This window comes from Ptychodera flava, chromosome 5 (assembly GCF_041260155.1).
Source record: "Ptychodera flava strain L36383 chromosome 5, AS_Pfla_20210202, whole genome shotgun sequence".
Classification (NCBI taxonomy): domain Eukaryota; kingdom Metazoa; phylum Hemichordata; class Enteropneusta; family Ptychoderidae; genus Ptychodera; species Ptychodera flava.
Window position 1 is genome coordinate 23,446,198 of NC_091932.1, and position 19,769 is coordinate 23,465,966.

At 37.9% G+C, this 19,769-nt stretch overlaps 1 protein-coding gene across 2 annotated transcripts in view; it reads left to right on the plus strand.

Moving 5' to 3' along the window:
* LOC139133310 (NXPE family member 4-like) overlaps window positions 1–19,769 on the plus strand; it is a 62,324-nt gene that overhangs the window by 27,834 nt on the left and 14,721 nt on the right. The window contains exon 1 of one of the 2 annotated variants that reach the window (XM_070699844.1): window positions 6,576–6,714. The exons of the other annotated variant lie outside the window; for it this stretch is intronic. The gene's annotated coding sequence lies outside the window, so the exon portion shown is untranslated. Of the gene's footprint in view, window positions 1–6,575; window positions 6,715–19,769 lie in introns of those variants that run through there. 2 annotated transcript variants of the gene reach the window in all.

Sequence of the window (19,769 nt, forward strand, 5' to 3'; positions counted from 1 at the left end):
TTGCATCGTGGACGACAGCGTCGTACGTGGAAAGACTTCTGCACGTCCGGCAGGCACTTCTTCGTCTCAAAGTTCGATGCCCGGATATCAGCATCGTTCTGAAGAGCTCCCATCCTAGAGGACACCGTACTAGTATGTCGTATATCCACAGCAGTGACTGGATTTTATTCGATATGAATAACATGTCCAGAAAAATATTTCACGGACTTGGAATTCGGTTTATTGACGTGTACGACATGTCACTTTCCCATTTTGCAGCGAATTCAGTGCATATGCCTCTTGGCACAGTTATGCGTCAACAAATAGACTTATTTTTTATCGTATGTCTGTTGAGAAGACACCTAGTTCCGATTTGTCCAATGCCCATGGTGTCTACTCGACGTACTGGTAGATAAGGACTGTCTGTTATAAGAAATTGCATTTCTTATGTAGGATTTGATCACTTTGCAATCGACTGTCAGCCCTTATTTTTCATGAGTCTGACTTCATTACATCGCTTTCCATGACTGAACATTGTAGCCCAAGAAAATGTAACTTGAAGCTCTAATAATGGTACAAATATTCACTTGAAATATGGATACATTGAAAGCATTACAAAGACATTTTGAAATAGTGCTACAGAAAACTTCGAAGTTCAAATACATAAAAGAGACACTTACAAAGTTTCTTCAGTTATCAATCCAGCATTATATCATATCAGCGTGTCGGTCACGCCAATTCATCATTCTGATTGGACGATCGAGAGTTCACGCTTTCGTTGTTAGTACTGTTTTACCAGTGCTACAGTTGCCTTCTCAACTAGCATGAAAGATTAATGCGAGGTTACAGAAAACGTTTATTTAGCAGGAAAATAGGTGATTAATAGAAATGATGAGGAATATGCATTGCAACAGATCTCTGAACAGGTACAGTGCATTGCTAATATATCGTAACGGAGTGAGTTGAACAGAGCAAAACAACATATTCTTTTTTGACATCTCAAAGTTAAGTGGTTTTACTTACAAAGGGAGGTAAAGAATGGTACCTTCATAGCATTTTGCTAGAAAGGATCAAATAGTTTATTTGATGATAAAAGATTGTAAATTCGCTTAATATATTCATCGATGTGAGCGATTCGTGTTTTTACCGTTAAATGGTTCTGACCTGCTTATACGTACCATACAGTGATCAGTTCTGAAACATAGATGTCATTAGCTGTGTTGTAGCTCTGTAGGTCGAGCCGGTAGAATGAAAGTCAACAGAATACTATCGATTTCTGACCTCTAAACCTAGCTACTCTTTTTAACTCTGTTCGATTTGCAAATTTTATTATTTTTGAATAATGGTTTGATAAGGCTTGCTGTTGAAATCTTTAATTGAAGATATGATTTTGATGAGAAATCGCTAGTTATGGGTCAATTTTTAAGTCTACATAAAGAAATGTTTACTCGATTGGTACACTCCGTTCGAAAATATTTGGAGTACACCCTGGAGGTGTACAAATATAGTCGCGGCTTTACCTCTTGTAGTACTTTATGACAGTAGCGGACCCATATAAAATAATAACTTACAATATTAATGTTTTTGACCGTTTAAATACCATTTGTCCTCTGCAAACGCCACAACACCTGGCCCCACCTCACTACAGTGTGCTGGCCAGCTGTGTGAACACTGATGAACATAAAACAAACTAAACTCATGTCATGGTAAACTTGGCCACACAATCGGTGACCGTTTAATGATTGACTAACACGATTGGAACTAATTGGATATTGTAGTATTGTAGGTTTAATCAGCAAATGAAAGCTCATTTTCGTAAATGTTTGCAATTCATTTGTTTTTATGGGTAAGTTGTAATATGGAATCTTTCAGCTACAGGGCACTTAACATTTTTATAAATACTTGAACGATTAATAGAGCCTATTGTCCAAAATTAGTTCCAATTGTGTAAACTATGTAATATATCATGCAGGCCATAAAATTGGTGACAAATAAAGTGGAGCACAAAGCGTGTATACTTAAAATAATTAACCTGTTTTACGATTATGATAAAGTTGTAATTGTAAAATACATCAAAACAGATGACTAATTAGCTTTCACACAAGTCATTTTGCTTAGAATGATTAACTTGCTCACTACTGTGGAATACATGAAGTGGAGTACGAAACCAGTTAACAGTTTAACAAAGAATTCACTTTCATCGGAAACTCCTTAATCTTGCCCAATTCTTGTTTGGCCCAAAACACGCCACGCCAAACATCTTTAGTTGGTCCCGCAAGATGACATGATATTTAAAACTCAATCTATGAAAAGAGTCCATTACTCAAGTAAAACAAAATCTAGTACATAACCTGCAAAAGAACAAGATACTGCAGCTCATGCGAACAGTGGCTTTTGTACTCAACAGGTCCTTGTATAATGACTTATCCTTTCGGAAAAATCGCTAGATAGATTTAACTGTGTCACATCGCAGGTTGCGCAGGTGTATGCTTAGGACATTAGAAAATAGCCTATTACAGGAAAACTTACTCAAACCATGCGAATATATGCTATTCTAGAAACTCTAGGTCTTCGACTGATGACCTAGTATACTTTGTTTTATTTTATTTATTATTTATTTTTTTATTTATTTATTTATTTATTAAACTTCATCACTGGCATACAAAGACAAAGAAAACACAAAGACAAACAACGAACTCACCAGGAGTGAAAGTAGACATTAGAATATAATGGCCGCCTGAAAGGTTGAGACAAACAGGTGACGAGCACCTCTATAACTGCCCCACCACGCATTAAAAATTGAAAAATAAAAAACAACAAGGCACATAACATAATGCACAATAACAAACATTTAAACATACAGTAAAAAACAAAGAGAAATGATTAACTGGCTCACTACTGTGGAATACATGAAGTGGAGTACGAAACCAGTTAACAATTCAACAAAGAATCCACTTTCATCGGAAACTCCTAATCTTGCCCAATTCTTGTTTGGCCCAAATTCAATAATGCAGACAGTCCCGAAAGATCAAGTGTATCTATGTATACCATTAGGCACGTAAACTTCAAGTAGCCCACGGACTGTTAACGGTTCATCTTTCGGTGACATTACAGTGTGTGTCAAAGTAGTTTTCAGTGATTCAAATTCTGCTACAATTGCTAGAGTTGACAAAGAACACGAAAAGATAAAAAAAGAAGTCTGCTTAAATTTAATGAGAAGAGATTCGTTGCAACAAACTATATCAATTGCAGACAAAATATACGACATTGAATGTTAAAGTTATAAAAATATCAACAGAAATGTGTCAGCTATATGCTGAAAAAAACCCACTGAAATTCAATCGGTATCAGAAGTGGCCTGAAAATACCATTCAGTCTTCATCCATAATGTGAACACCAGTATTATGATGGTAGTTGGTTTTGTTATTTACGTGTAAAAGGAGTTAACTACAATGAGTTCAAATTTCATCCATATGGTTGACCTCCTAATGATTCTCTGTTAAGATAGATCTATTAATTCTGAGTTTATAGACACCTGTGTGAGATGGTGCAACACAGGTTTCTCTGAAATTCTTCTTTACGTGTCCAAAACATGTATTAATAATTCCCTGGCAGAAAATAACTTTTTAGACTTTGTCACAGTTTCTTTTACATTTATAGTTTTCCTCGTTTAGCAATGATTGAATTTAGTCTTTATCTCCCCTGTGAAATGCTAGCTCTGTCTTTCATTGTACAAATAGCTCTCATAGACCCTTTTAGTTCAAAATGATTTAAGGTTTGTATATTTTGGCTTTTCGAAAAGTCTGCATTCTCAACAGATTCTCTGACAAAATCCCATGTAGATGCAAACTCATTGCAAGGTTTCCATGACATTTCGATTAGTTTTTGTCAATGTTACACATAACTTTCTTCAACAAACATTGAATTCAAACGAGGGCAACTTGTGAGTACCTCTAACACAATCAGGGTGTGATACGTCCAAGCCCTTGCATGAATCAAAACGTCATGGTATAATATAAAGACAATTGCAACAGATCAACCATACATGTAGCTAGCATGATGCAAAAATCAGTGTTCATACAGGATTGCCCTCTGCTCGTAACCATGACTGCAATTATTGATCATAAACTTGTTTATTTTGTCTGTACATTGGGCCGTTTCAATTTAATTCATTGTTTGTCGTCGAATGTTATAAACCTACAAGGGGATGATAGACACACGCGCACACACACACAAAACCGCAATCATGTCTATTGTGTTCCTCGAGGTGGTGGTTGTCACTTGTATACTTGTAGTCGTATTCAGATGAGGATAAACACCTAACCCGATGTCAATTGGGAGAGTTATTTTCCCTTTGTCAGTTGACATCATGCAGTTGTGGTATTCGCTTTCGCTGTCTTTCTGATGTTTTTTTGAGAGATTGAGTCGGTATCCTCTTATATGACACTATGGGCTGAGCCTGTTTCTGTCTGCTGCCTCTACGCTAAGTGACTAGATGCCGTATGTTGTGAGCTCGAATCCGATTGAAATCTAGCCGTATTCTGTCCATTGTAAAATATCGATTGTCTCCTTTGGGTGTATTCGAGGTGGCGCCACTAGTGATATAGTCCGAAGAGGAAGGAAATGCGCCCAAGGACGCTAATTTGTCGAGAAGCGTTGAAATTTTAGAAAATGAATTAATACCGCTTTCATAATTATAGAAATACGACAGTAATTCACGCCATAATGGCTTATTGTTTAATTTTGCTGTAGCTGCAAGTACATTTCTTTCGATGACCTACACGGAGGAATGTTTTAGCTATTGATTAAGCGGCTCAGGTGTTATTTTAATACGGGTCTATGTCAAGTGAGTGAATGAGTGAGAGTATGAGTAATTTACTCTTACGTTGAGGGCATCAATGTTATGTATAGTTAACCTCTGACATAGGTATGTACAGCGTGCGGCACTCTGACATGTGTGCAAAAATCTCAGTTAAGTTAGTCCCATCGCTTTCCGCTCCACCACACTTGATGCATGGAACGTACACACATTGTCAGATACCGGGCATTTCATCCATTGTCGTATTTGTGCTGTGCCATCAAACAGGTTGGTTAGAACAAGAAGTATCCACGCAAGCATACATGATATACGATGTGTCTTTGAAAACTTTACAGGAGCGAGATTTCGTATGATTCGTAGCTGCACCACTGCAAATATTTCAATCTGTCTTCGTGCATCTTTATCATGGACTTGGAAAAGTTAGCGGCGATGCCTCACTGTTGCGAAAAGTTTGGTTTCGATTTTTAAGAAAGCAAGGTCACAAATCTTTATTTATTCTAGTTTTCTATTTTCCGAGTATTCTCTGGTATCTTTCTAATTGCAGGCTTTAAACTTTTTAAAAAGAAAGTATCACTAAGATCACCAGTATTAACGATGCGGAATCACGCCCTTTCGAAAACCATGGACAAAAGCAGAGAAAAAAAAATAAAAATTAAGCTTAGCACATGTACATCTTGTGAAAAACCCTGCAAGGCTAGTTTCATGAGTTTAGTAAATCTGATGTGCACAGTTGTTGAAAGGACATTTTCCGTTGCTCCGTACCATTACAGACGGCAACGACAAAGAACCACCTTTGAGCTGCCAAACACTAAAAATTAATCAGTACTCAAGGTGGCATGGGACAATACATATTAAGAGGCTTTGTGCCGCAGACTGTTATAAACTAGCTAGTGAGGAAACATCATCTCAACGCTACCGATACTGTGGTGGCCTGTGGGAAATTTGCAACAGGTCGTGTGCCTGGTATAGGATACATTTTATGTGATTATGTGCTGTTATCAAACCCACACTGCAAGCCTCCTCCTTCCCCATTTGTTGGCTGTCGACGCGTCCGCAGCACCTGTTTTACTGGGACACCCGCGATGACTTGTCGAACGAGTTATCTCGACGTGTAACTTAGACTTGGTTCAAGTCTGTGATTTGCAAATGTTTGAGTAGGGTGAACGCGATGTTTTGTGTTCTGTTTTCATATGAAATGCATGACTGGCGTGAACGCTATACAGGGGAGTTTCTCCCGGAATCACATGAATCCGACAGAAAGTAACTCATTACTGCGCAGACTCAAAGGTAACGCGTTCAATAGCTGGCCTGGGATACCAAATTCCAAAAGATTTGTATGAAATGGGAAAGATACAGGAAAAACTACTAAAAATGATTCTATTTTTTAACAATTTACCGACTTGAACCAAGTCTACGTGTAATTACACCACACAGGCGTAGGTGAACTGGGTAGACTTTAGTGTAGAGTTATGCTATGTTCCGACATTCTGATACGTAGTCTACGCATCAAAACTTCGAAACGTAGCATAACTCTACACAAAAGACTACGCCTAGCTTGTGCTGCACCAGTCGCGTCGCCTGTCTGCGTTGTCTGTAAATTTGTTCGTCGGGTTGCCTCGGGTAACTGGCCACTTAGTAGTACACAAATAATTTACAAAATGAGGGCGTGTATAATACCAACATCAATAACTGTCAATGAGCACGTGCATACAAAAGCAAACATTCAGTCTGAGTGCAAAATCCTATATCCGTGTCAGTTGTTTCTAATTTCAAACAGAACAAACACAACGTGGAAAGAAAATAAGGGCTGATTTTTTGACAGAAAGGGATCTTCATGAAAATGGAGAAACACTAAACGTTCATAAGCAGGAGATGTTGTTCTCAGCGTGGGATCACCAGCAGCACTCGGACATCAGGTATTGATATACATTGTGAGTATCGGGTCACTTTGGCGGCAGCAAATTAAAAAAAAGGATGGATTCAAGAGTCCTTTCGCGGTAGCGTGATGCCATCAAAACAAAGGCCCACTGTCTTATTCACTTAAAAACAGACAGATAAAAGTAAAATTAGCATGGTAATACTTTCAGTAACTCAGGCACTGTAGTCGATTGTTAGCAACGTTTGTTCTAATGACTCTGTCATGGCTTGATCTTATCCGGATCTTATCTTCCTTCCGCCAAAAAGCTCTACTAAACGTTCATAACCATGTAACCATGTAAAGTTTAACGGACAGTTTTGCTCGCTGTCATATGGCAATTTTCGTCGCCCTAGAAGCGCAATTGATGTCAGTTAGATTACATCATGATGGGATATCCCGGTCTCTTCGATAGATACCAGCGGGAAAATTATTATTGACTCAATCCCGGTATCAGATTTACAGTGACAGACTTTGTTGAAGTTTGTATGTACAAGACAATTTCACATGCAATTTTGCTTTCGAGTAACGAGTGATAGCCAAAAGGTCCTATAATTCACCACTTGAAAGGTACTTTGCATAAACGTTAACCTTGCTACTTCGAACCAATTTTCCCTTTTCGGAACTCAGTCTTGGGCAAAATGTTCTGTCAATATTATGAGACTATGCAACGAAAGAAGATAATCTTGCTGTTATAGTGAGCAAAAGTATATTCTCCCTTTCCTTTTGTATTTTTAAACCGTTGTTGCATTAGACCTTCACTATAATTGCTATTGTACTTCACGTGACTGCAATATACTTTGTCTTAGTCTTAATATTTTGTAGTCAATCCACACTGTGAACATAAGGGATATATGTCGAGGTGTCCATAAAAGGGTCCATTGGATGTCCCCTTCGACTTAAACGAGGTAGTCTGAAATTTTAAGAAGTGACAAACGAAATACTTATGAATTTGCATATATTTGGCTTAATCTCCATTTTCTTTACAGGGTTCGATGAGACGGAGAGAATATTACCTCTTGATATCATATCAATGACCAGTATTACTATACGAATAATTAGTAAAACTAGGAAACAATGTTCTGAGTTTACTTTTAAACTGTTAGATTTTTAATCAAACCTCGAAACATAATCCACGTTTCCACATTTTATTCTTCACTTTCACCGCTTTTCCCCACAAGAAAGTTATACCTTATGTTTAGTGAACAGACGCTTTTTGTCTTCTGTGTGTCTGTATATACGTGTGTGTCTCAAGCAGTAAAAAATTGAAAAGTCGAAGTAGGGTCATTGATAAAAAATGAAACATGAAAGCTTCAATGATTGTACAAGCATTGACTTGAAAAATGTTTACATTGAAAGCATTACAAAGATATTTTTAAAATTTACTATAGAGCACGCGCACTTTAAAGTTCCAATGCATGAAAGTAAGCAGACAAAAAATGTTTCTGGTCCTTGACATTCAGCATAAGAACAGTGATGCGGAGACGCGGTTTTCCTTCTTCTTTTCTTTTTTTCGCTTTCTTTCTTTTATTCCTGACAATGCTGGTTTAGCACTATTGATGTAACACTTATTGTCTTTTATCACTGGCTGCACAGTACTTCCGTTTTCTTTTAGCATTTTTGGACATGCAAACAGGGATATCAAGCATAGCTTTACTGATGAGTATGTAACCCTCCAAAAAGGATATGACGCGCAGGTTCTGAAATGAGCCAAGCGGTGATCAGCAACGATCTTTTTTGGCCTAATCCAGAATTATATCTTATCAGAGTGTCCGTCACGCCAATTCATCGTTCTGATTGGACGATCTAAAGCTCACGCCGGCCGTTGTTAAAACTTGAACTGCTTTACCAGTGCTACAACGGGCTTCTCAACTATAGCATGAAAGATTAATGCGGGGTTAGAGAAAACATTTAGCTAGAACGAAACCAAAATGTTCTCCGTATTTAGGCTTTCCGAAAATATATAATTTACTGGGGTTCTGAGCTTATTAACTACTAGAGAATTTGTTAGCTTAAAAAGGTCAATTTCTTGTCTTGGAACCTTAAATGTTTGCAATTCACTTTTGCTAAGCGTAATTTGGAATATTGAAACTTTCATCATCAGCTATACGGCACTTAGGCTGCATTCATAAAAGACCGTTAGGGGGCTGGAGTAATTCACAGGGATTCCAAATATTAGGAGTTGTAGAGGGGAGGACTTGAGAGTTTTGCTCTGCCTACAGGGGGCTGAAAACTGTTTGCTTCCCTTTTTTACGATTCCAAGGTTTGGTGGGTAATTGAATGACAATTTAATACATTTTAATGTCATCTAATTTTTCTAATGTTAGAAATAATTAAACAAGACCTAGAAAATGTCGCATTATTTTTGTCTCGAGAAGTTCTAAAAATATATAAATTTTCGTAAGAAAACAATCAAACAAGTAGGCCTATAGTATTGGGGCAGAAGCTGCAACTGTTGATACTTTTTTAAATATTTCTATGCAGTATATCAAATACAGTTTTTGCTGTCTCCCTACAGCATACTGAAACACACAATATTCAGTTTGTCGACAAAAACCTGCCTATGTAAATATTGGTTGATAATTGAATTCGAGTCCAGACTGAAAGTCATTTGTCTATGATACAAATTCGGGGTACATATTCACAGGCTGTGTTGGCAAGCTGAATACTGGACACTTCAACACGCTGTTGGAAGTCGAACAAGAATGCAGTTGTATAAACTGAACAAAAATATTGTCAAAGTTATCAAAGGTAATATAGCTACTGCCCTGCTACTGCCTACGGGCAGTGTCACTATCACTGCATGCATACCGGCAGTGACAGAGATAGCTCTGACTATGGAGTAGCTGAAGAAGAGTTCGGTTCGTGTGACGCTCAAGAGAGTGAAACATACTTGTACACAAGATCAGGCCGGAAAGCAATGCATGGAAGACCAGGAGACTTGAAAATTATCAGGAATTTTTGAATTGTGGCATATGAGAATAATCAAATTTTAAATATTTTTAAGAACAGAGATGGGGGTTACAATGCTGGATTTTCAAAATGTTCACATTCTCATCGTAAAATAACTCATCAAAAGAAAAACTTTGTACAGTAAAGACACGAATTGAAACGAAAAAATGTGTTACTACATGGAATTATTTTTAATTTTACCATGCACTATTACACCAAAAATTTCAGAGATAAAAACGTTTATCTGATGGAATATTTAAACCTTACAGTATTGCAAATTTTGTAAAACTTATTAGTAGCATCTAATGTAGCCAGGAATTACCAATTTGCATACTCTCCCATGAACGTCATTTTTGTGCAATTCAGCAGGTGCAACTGACCTGGCCAGATAGAGTTGGATTAATTGAAGTCGGCTTTGGCTGATAAATAATAAAAAGTCCTCTGATGTGTTTAAGGTAGAACGCACCTCGGGGACAAACATTCGGACTCTAAAACTTTTACAGTTCTCTTCTGATATACCACATGTGGGGGTTCATTTTAAACCTCTTGGTGAAAGAAAACTTTTTACGGCTTAGTTTTTTGAAATTCGAAAATTTTTATTTTTCGCCATAGAGTTAACACAGGGATGGCGGCCATTTTGAATTTCTAATATCGGTAAATCTTGGGTTATTTCTTTCTCTAGTACCAAAAATTGGCACGGTGACCCCTATTTTTATTCTTGATTTTGAAAATGAATGATTGAAAGATTCCTTGAGGAAAGTTAGAGCGAAAGTTTAAGTCTTTCACTTTCGAGGTGCATATTACCTTAAAAACGAATCAATTTAAGAACTTGCCTTAGGAATATGGCTCTACAAACGGCTAACAACAGGCAGTGTTGAACATCTGCGAGCACTACTGTCCAATACATGTTTATTTTCTTTGCGTGGATCTTAATCATACAGACATGGGGGCTTGAAAATTTTTCAGGGTATCGTGGGGGGTCTAAAAGGAGATTTCAATCGCGATTCCTCCAGCCCCCCCCCCCCGTTCCCCGTTATTTGTGAACGCAGCCTTAATACTTTTTGTAGCTATTTGAACAATTAATATATCATATTGTTCAAACTTAATTCCAACTGTGTCAACAATGTAATACATCATGCAGGCCATAAAATTGCTGACAAATAAAGTGGAGCACAAGACGTGAACCTTAAATGATTAACCTGTTTTATACTTGACATAAATATGTAATTGTACAATACATCAAAACCGATGACTAATTAGCTTTCGCACAAAGCATTTTGCTTAGAATGATTAACTTGCTCATAATTGTAAAACATATGAAGTGGGGTGCATGTGCAGAATGGGTGACCAATTAGCAGTCCAATAAACAATCCACCAACATAGGCATAATCTTGCCCCAATCTTGTTGGGCCCCAAACACGCCACAAGACACATCTTTAGTCGGTCCCGCAAGATGACATGATATTTAACACTCAATCTATGGAAAGAGTCCATTACTCAAGTGAAAAAATCTAGTACATAACCTGCAATAGAATAAAGTGTTGCAGCTCAGGCGAACAGATGCTTTTGTAAATCAGCAGGTCCTTGTATAATGACTTATCCTTTCGGGAAAAAATCGCTTGATAAATTTAACTTTATCATATACCTCCGTATACGTGCCTGTGTAAAGGTATGTGGAAAGCGCCCTCACATCCGTGTATTTTTTTATGTGTCACGCCCCGGCCCGGTGCCCAAATATGGAGCAATCGCGTGCATTTCTGAACTACATCGATTGCTATCCGCAAACATTCCATTCGTACACAAAGCCAGCGCGAGATTAGGAAAATTTCTGCTCGCTCATGCATTCGCTGATCACTGCGTCTCACGTGACTTGACTAGACGCAGCACGTAGTAAGACGCAGATACCGGCAAACCGCCATTTTGAAATGAGACAGTTTTTGGTCTCCCGGAAGTTGTTAATTGCGCATGCCCGCACATAGTGTATCATTTTTTGTGGCGTGCTTTTTAGTCTAATCTGGTAGCTGCCAATATTTCAAAACTTGTAAGAATGGTAATTAAATCCTTTGTTAAATTCTAGCCACGTTCGCATCATGAAACTGTGATAATTTTTGCTTTACTTCCAAGTAAAATTGAACAGCCAATGACAGCGCCCCATGATTCAACCAATCAGATTTCGTAATTCGATACATGGCGGTTTCCCGTTACCTGCCTCTTTGTGCTTGTCACTGAGGCGGGGACCAGCCAAGCTCATGCAGGTCCTATGTGACCAACAGAGACCGAGGGAGAAATCGAAGTGTAAGAAGAACAAAAGCGTGATGTCAGTTTATTGTAATTTATACTGAACAGGCACGCACTAAGTATGCACAAGATTTCACTAGAATTTAGAAATATACGCCGATGTCACAGGCGCGGCCAATCTCCATGGCAGAGTTCTTATTCCGCATTACCCATAATTCCTAGTGTGTTCGATTCGGCAATAAGTGACTCTGCCATTGGCTGGTCCCCGCCTCAGTGCTGCGTCTAGTCACGTGAGACGCAGTGATCAGCGAAACTCTACTCTGATTGATATGAAAATTATCTAGTGGGGGAGTTCAGGTCAGAGAACACAAAAACCAGACTTGTTTTAATGTTTTGAGTTGCCATGGTAACTATTTTGAGATTGAAAATGTTACTTTTCCCTAGTTCCCATTAAAGAACTATTGATTGATGTAAAACATTGATAATAAGGGTTTTTCTGGTTAGCACACCAAACAAAATCACACCAATTTTAATTTGAGATGTTTCCATGGCAACCATTCAGGAGTAACAATTATCAGTTTTTTAAAGATTCCACCTAAAATCCAGTAATCAACAGAATGTGTTATATCAAAGGTATATTTTGGGTTAGAGAGATCAAATATCCAGTGTAAAAATCCAGTAATCAACATAAATTTTATACCTAAGGGTTATTTTGGGTTAGAAAGACAAAATATAATATCCATTTTTACTGCCCTGTGTTTCCATGGTAACCTATTTGCGTTTTAAAATTTCATTTTTTCCACATTCCATTAAAAGTAATCCCAGTGACAATGCAAATGCTCTCCTAAGTTTATTTATTAAAGCAAGAACTCCATGTTCATTTTTGTTTTATGTTGCAATGGTAACCATTTTGGTAACCACGGTTTTTTTATTTAAACCATAGACCCTTGAGAGGGTCTATGTTAAATCATAATGCAAAAAACATAAATACACTTAGGAGAGCATTCACTGTTTTTTATTTATTTTATTGATTTTTAAGTAACAACTTTGAACATTTGTTCTATAATAATAATAATTGTAATTTCTTTGCCATCATTCTAGGAAGAATAATAAAGATAATGTATATTGGGGACATTCTAGTCAAAATTGTTTTTCGTTAATTTTAGGGTGTTAGAATGAATTTTATATAGACCAGAAATTAATTTTCAAGCATTTTTAATTTTGTTTCATGCAGTCATCCCAAATAAGTTTTATATAGTATAGTACCAACCTATTATGCATTCATCAAATTAATTTTATGCCTTAAAATTAATTTTATGTGCTAAAATTAATTCTTCTAGTATCTCAAATTAATTTTATGAACCCAATTCCCCTTATCACCCAATGTACTATTATTTATCACAAGCAGTAACAGAACAGCACAGTTTTTTTTTTGGTTTTATTTAAAATATAATTCACTGGTACTTATTAGGGTTTTCAAGACCATGGGTCCGAACCCCTCTAGTAATCGTTCCGTTTTTGATTATTAGGGTTTCGACACCATGGGTGCGAAACCCTCTTGTAATCGTTCTGTTTTTTATTATTATTATTATTATTATTATTATTCTTCTTCTTCTTCTTCTTCTGTCGCGCTTTTGCAACTACCACGCAAACACCGTTGCACCCAGAGACTTCATATTTGGTACACAGGTACAACTCAGCAAAAGTAATTTTTTTGTCACATGACCATAACAAAAGGTCACGTGACCTTTCGGCCATTTTGAAAATAAACTTTAAAATTGACCTCATTTGCATAAAAATTAACCAATCAAAATTCTGTCCTAAATTTTTGTAGACCATAGGGTTAGGCCCCTTCATGCCAAATATCAAGGTCACAGGTCTTGCCGATTTTGAGAAGAAGATTTTTAAAGTATTATTTTTCATATTTTTCAGTGACCTTTGACCTCCCCTATTAGATTTACAAATGCCATTATAGGCTAGCCAATAGAGCTAGGAGTCTGGTTCTTTTTCGACATAGACGATCATTGGCTGTTAATGTTCACCGAAATATTTTGGGTCAGGTCACGTTGACCTTGACCTCATTAATTATGCGCATATCTAATTCTAGGCTAACAAATAGGGCTAGAGATCCGAATTTTGGTACACAGGGACTACTATGGATAGAAATCTATTGCAAATATGTCACGTGACCAGACCTCATTAATTATGCGCATATCTAATTCTAGCTAACCAATAGGGCTAGAGATCCAAATTTTGGTACACAGGGACTACTATGGGATAGAAATCTATTGCAATTATGTCACGTGACCAGACCTCATTAATTATGCGCATATCTAATTCTAGGCTAACCAATAGGGCTAGAGATCCGAATTTTGGTACACAGGGACTACTATGGGATAGAAATCTATTGCAAATATGTCACGTGACCAGACCTCATTAATTATGCGCATATCTAATTCTAGGCTAAACAATAGGGCTAGAGATCCGAATTTTGGTACACAGGGACTACTATGGGATAGAAATCTATTGCAAATATGTCACGTGACCAGACCTCATTAATTATGCGCATATCTAATTCTGAGCCAGCCAATAGAGCTAGAGGTCTGATTTTTGGTATATAGGGATAACTTAGCATTACAATTTTTTTGACAAAATGTCATGTGACCTCGATGACCTTTGACCTTGAATATACGTATATGTCCATAACTCAGTAACCACAAGTGGTACACCCTTCATATTTGGTATGATGGGAGACCTTATGACATCACATCCTGTACCTCATTAATTATGCGCATATTTAATTCTGAGCCAGCCAATAGAGCTAGATGTCTGATTTTTGGTATATAGGGATAACTTAGCAGTACAATTTTTTTGACAAAATGTCATGTGACCTTCATGACCTTTGACCTTATATATACATATATGGGCATAACTAAGTAACCCCAAGTGCTAGACCCTTCATATTTGGTATGATGGGAGACCTTATGACACCACATCCTGTACCTAATTAATTATGCGCATATCTAATTCTGAGCCAGCCAATAGAGCTAGAGGTCTGATTTTTGGTATATAGGGATAGCTTAGCAATAAAAATTTTTTGACAAAATGTCATGTGACCTCGATGACCTTTGACCTTAAATATACCTATATGTCCACAACTTGATAACCACAAGTGCTACAGACTTCATATGTGGTATGATGGGAGACCTAATGACACTGCATCCTGTACTTCATTAATTATGCGCACAATCTAATTTTTCTTTTGCTCTTAATGCTGCTACTTGTGTCGAAACCCGGTCATCGCTGCTTGCAGCTATATTTATTATTATTATTATTCTTTTTCTTCTTCCACCCTCTAAATGCACCTGCCACGCGAACACCGTTGCACCTAGAGACTTCAAATTTGGCATATAGGTAAAACTCCTCACAAGTAATTTTTTGATCACATGACCATAAAAAAGGGTCACGTGACCTGTCGGCCATTTTGAAAATAAATTTCAAATTGACCTCATTTGCATAAATAGTAACAATCAAAATTCTGTCCTAAATTTTTGTAGACCATAGGGTTAGGCCCCTTCATGCCAAATATCAAGGTCACAGGTCTTGCCGATTTTGAGAAGAAGATTTTTAAAGTATTATTTTTCATATTTTTCAGTGACCTTTGACCTCCCCTATAGATTTACAAATGCCCATTACAGGCTAGCCAATAGACCAAGGAGTCTGGTTCTTTTTCGACATAGACCATCATGGTTCTAATGTTCACCAAAATATTTGGGGCGACTCGCAGCGATTTCGAAGCTGTTATCCAATTGGGTGGCTGAATCTTACCATATAATGAAAACAATACAAATAGACTCCCTAAGTGGCTGTGAATAGTGACAATCGACCAATCAGATATAACCTTGCAAAACACGCTGCGCGAGTCAGCCCAAATATTTTGGGTCAGGTCACGTGACCTTGGCCTCATTAATTATGCGCATATCTAATTCTAGGCTAACCAATAGGGCTAGAGATCCGAATTTTGGTACACAGGGACTACTATGGATAGAATCTATTGCAAATATGTCATGTGACTAGACCTCATTAATTATGCGCATATCTAATTCTAGGCTAACCAATAGGGCTAGAGATCCGAATTTTGGTACACAGGGACTACTATGGGATAGAAATCTATTGCAAATATGTCACGTGACCAGACCTCATTAAATATGCGCATATCTAATTCTAGGCTAACCAATAGGGCTAGAGATCCGAATTTTGGTACACAGGGACTACTATGGGATAGAAATCTATTGCAAATATGTCATGTGACCAGACCTCATTAATTATGCGCATATCTAATTCTAGGCTAACCAATAGGGCTAGAGATCCGAATTTTGGTACACAGGGACTACTATGGGATAGAAATCTATTGCAAATATGTCACGTGACCAGACCTCATTAATTATGCACATATCTAATTCTAGGCTAACCAATAGGGCTAGAGATCCGAATTTTGGTACACAGGGACTACTATGGGATAGAAATCTATTGCAAATATGTCAAGTGACCAGAACTCATTAATTATGCGCATATCTAATTCTAGGCTAACCAATAGGGCTAGAGATTCGAATTTTGGTACACAGGGACTACTATGGGATAGAAATCAATTGTCAATATGTCACGTGACCAGACCTCATTAATTATGCGCATATCTAATTCTAGGCTAACCAATAGGGCTAGAGATCTGAATTTTGGTACACAGGAAGTACTCTGGGATAGAAATCAATTCTCAATATGGAACATGACAAGACCTCATTAATTATGCACATATATAATTCCTTGCTAAGGTGATAGACCTAGAGGTCTGATTTTTGATATAAAGGGATAACTATGATATTGAATTCTTTTAACAAAATGTCACATCACCTCGACTACTTTTGACCTCGATTTCACAAATACTACCATAGCCTCCCATCTTTTTGCATATGTATTTCTCTATTGCCCCTGTTGACCGAGATGTCCTCGAACCCGGTTTGATTGCTGCTTTGCAGCTATATTTTCTTTATGGATTTATAATTAACGACGTGTTAATGTTCGTTTTATAATAATTTATTTTGATTTCTTTGCCTCATTCCAGCAAGAATAATGAAGACAACTTATTTCTGATTGTTTAACTAAAGTAAAATTATGGCCATGTAGTGGTGCATTATTTTTGTGTGACCTGGAGTGACCCCATAAACTCTAGAATTAGCTAGATATCCCCTTTCCATGGTAGCAATGGCTAAATTTGAACATGGTGCCTGTATATCTTTAAACATTTTTTTTAACAAGGGGGAAATATTAATAAGTTAAATGTTTCATGTTTAATACTGCCTAGGGCTCAAAATTAACTTTTCTCCCTGGTAGTCCACTTGGGCTACCATTTTCTGAAGTTGGTAGCCCGCGTCCGCCCAGTGACAGTGGCTGGTAGCCCATGCATATTATAGATCAGGGGTATCTTTTTCCGTTAACCAGACAAGAAAAGGCTATTTTACGAGATTCTGCCCATGAAGTCAATTTTCTGGTCTTTTGATGTGTATACTTGCACACCTTTAATACCAAAGGAAACAGGTGTAATGGACGACAGTGGAACTCAAAAGTTTTGTGACCTATGAACAACCCGTTTCACTCTCAGAGTTGTGTGCAAATTTTAAACGTCGCCATGACAACATGACAACAATATGGCCTTTTCAGCACTGAGACATACTGTAGCAGGGCTAAAAATAGACCATGGCCCTTCTGTTGGGAAGAGGCATAATTTCCGTGTCATTGTGATTGATACTATGACATAATAATCAAAATGCAACGAAAATGCGTTTTTATTGGCCATCGTTTCCTGTACCTGTCATTCAAGTACGTCAGTTCAGATATTGAAACTATGTTGCAAAGTTCCATCGGGGGCCGGTCGTCTCCAGAACGAAGTCATACTATGGCAAATTTCTATGCCCAGCTGGGTTTGACTGCATTTATCTAGCTCGTCCCAAAGTGACGAAAGCATCTTTCAACTTTTCAGTTTGGTGAAAAACGCATTTATTGATTCGCCAAAGGCCTGTGGATTCGCTTATTTTAGCACAAGTGCTACATGGACATAGGAAAAAGTTGTTGAATACTCACTGTTTTAGTGAATCCACCATGATGAGAGTTCTCGAATCAAAAATTATTGCCGTGCTCGAGTACAAATGTCTTCTCATTAAATTATGTCATTGTTATACAAGAGTTAGCATTCCAAAGTCTGTCACCCTGGTTTTTTTTCAAAGTTTGGAATAGGCCAGCATTTCCATCTGAATGATTGAACGACGTGAAACGCAAAATTCCATTGCTTATTATCCGGGAATATGTACACTGTACAGTAGAAATACTGTATACGCTCCAGGTACGTATAAACTTATACTCCACAAAATGGCCACAGGCGGCGTGAACTTTCTGAAAAGGATTTCCTAAACGTCCTACTTGTTACCTTAGAGACTCACATGTGATGTCCTGAAAAGTATTCTCTGCAGTAATTCCAGTTTCTGTCAACGTGCAAAGCTCAACGATTATAGCACGAGACGTAGTGTACAGACTACACATTCACGCGCACGTTCACTCAGTTGCGCATGCTCATATTGGCAGACTACACTAGCAAAAGAGTGCGCGTGTGTAAAGTTATATTTGTAGCAGAGATTTCGCGGAAAAACTCATGCTTTTGCTCTATTTCCCATCCAAACTTTCCTCGATTGCTTAAGCAATAATGCACCCCCTCCCGGCTCGTAATGGACGAAAGCAAACTTTGCACGACATAATGTACGAGGCGAAGCCGAGTACATTATGGAGTGCAAAGTTTGCTTGAGTCCATTATGGGCCGGGAGGGGGTGCATTATTGCTATTATTTTATAGTTTTGGCAATGCCAGTGAATTTTGTAGTTGTAGAAAACGAATAAAAAAGGAAATTTTAACTGAGTTTGAAGCCAGTGAGCGTCGTCCAGCATGATCGGCCCTGACTCTGTACATATTACATATGCACTCCACACTGCACAGTGCACTGCACTGAACACGCACGTTCAGCACAAAAATGACCAGCACTTTCACGGTTCATTTTGAATTGAAAACGATGTATTTTCGAGGGAAATGAAAAGTAACTGCATCCCTACCGTCTATATCAAACTTGAAACATCACCTTTAAATATCATGCCATTCAAAACATCGACACGGTGAAATGCCAGAGATGAAGAAAACGGAATGTTCATGCATCGACATCAGCATGATCAGCGAGCTGCATCAGCTGATCAATACGATCATTATTATGTCGCTAGTAGTACAGCATTCATTGCAAACGATATCAACAGAGTTCAACATTGTTATTCAAATGTTTATATTTCAATAATAACTGTGTCTATACATTTAATTTTCGATGGCTCCTTGAGAAGAGCTATTTTATTTCGGCGAACGACAGAACTTGACGTAAACGGGTGCTTGAAAGGTACAGTTGACAAACATACTGGAGGGTTTCGGTACCGTCGCGATATCGAGAACAAGGCAAGGTAAAATCACAGACATGGAGAAAAAACGATGAATGAAAGTTGTCTCCGATTACAGTCAGTGCATCAGAATTAGGTGGCCGAGATGTTAGATCAACGGAGAGTCCACGGTCGTCATGATTGTTGGTAGTAGCTGACCTTGGACCGAGACTTTGAATGGCTCCGTAGAAGTTCCGTAGACACTTCCGGTCAAGGTTGATGACAGCAAGCTGCCGTTGTTGGCCCGTTTACGGCTGGTTCGAGTAGCCTTTCACGCTTGCATCGTTTACATGGCCACTGACATACATAATATGCCATGTGTCAAACCCAGTATTGTCTAGGAGTTTGC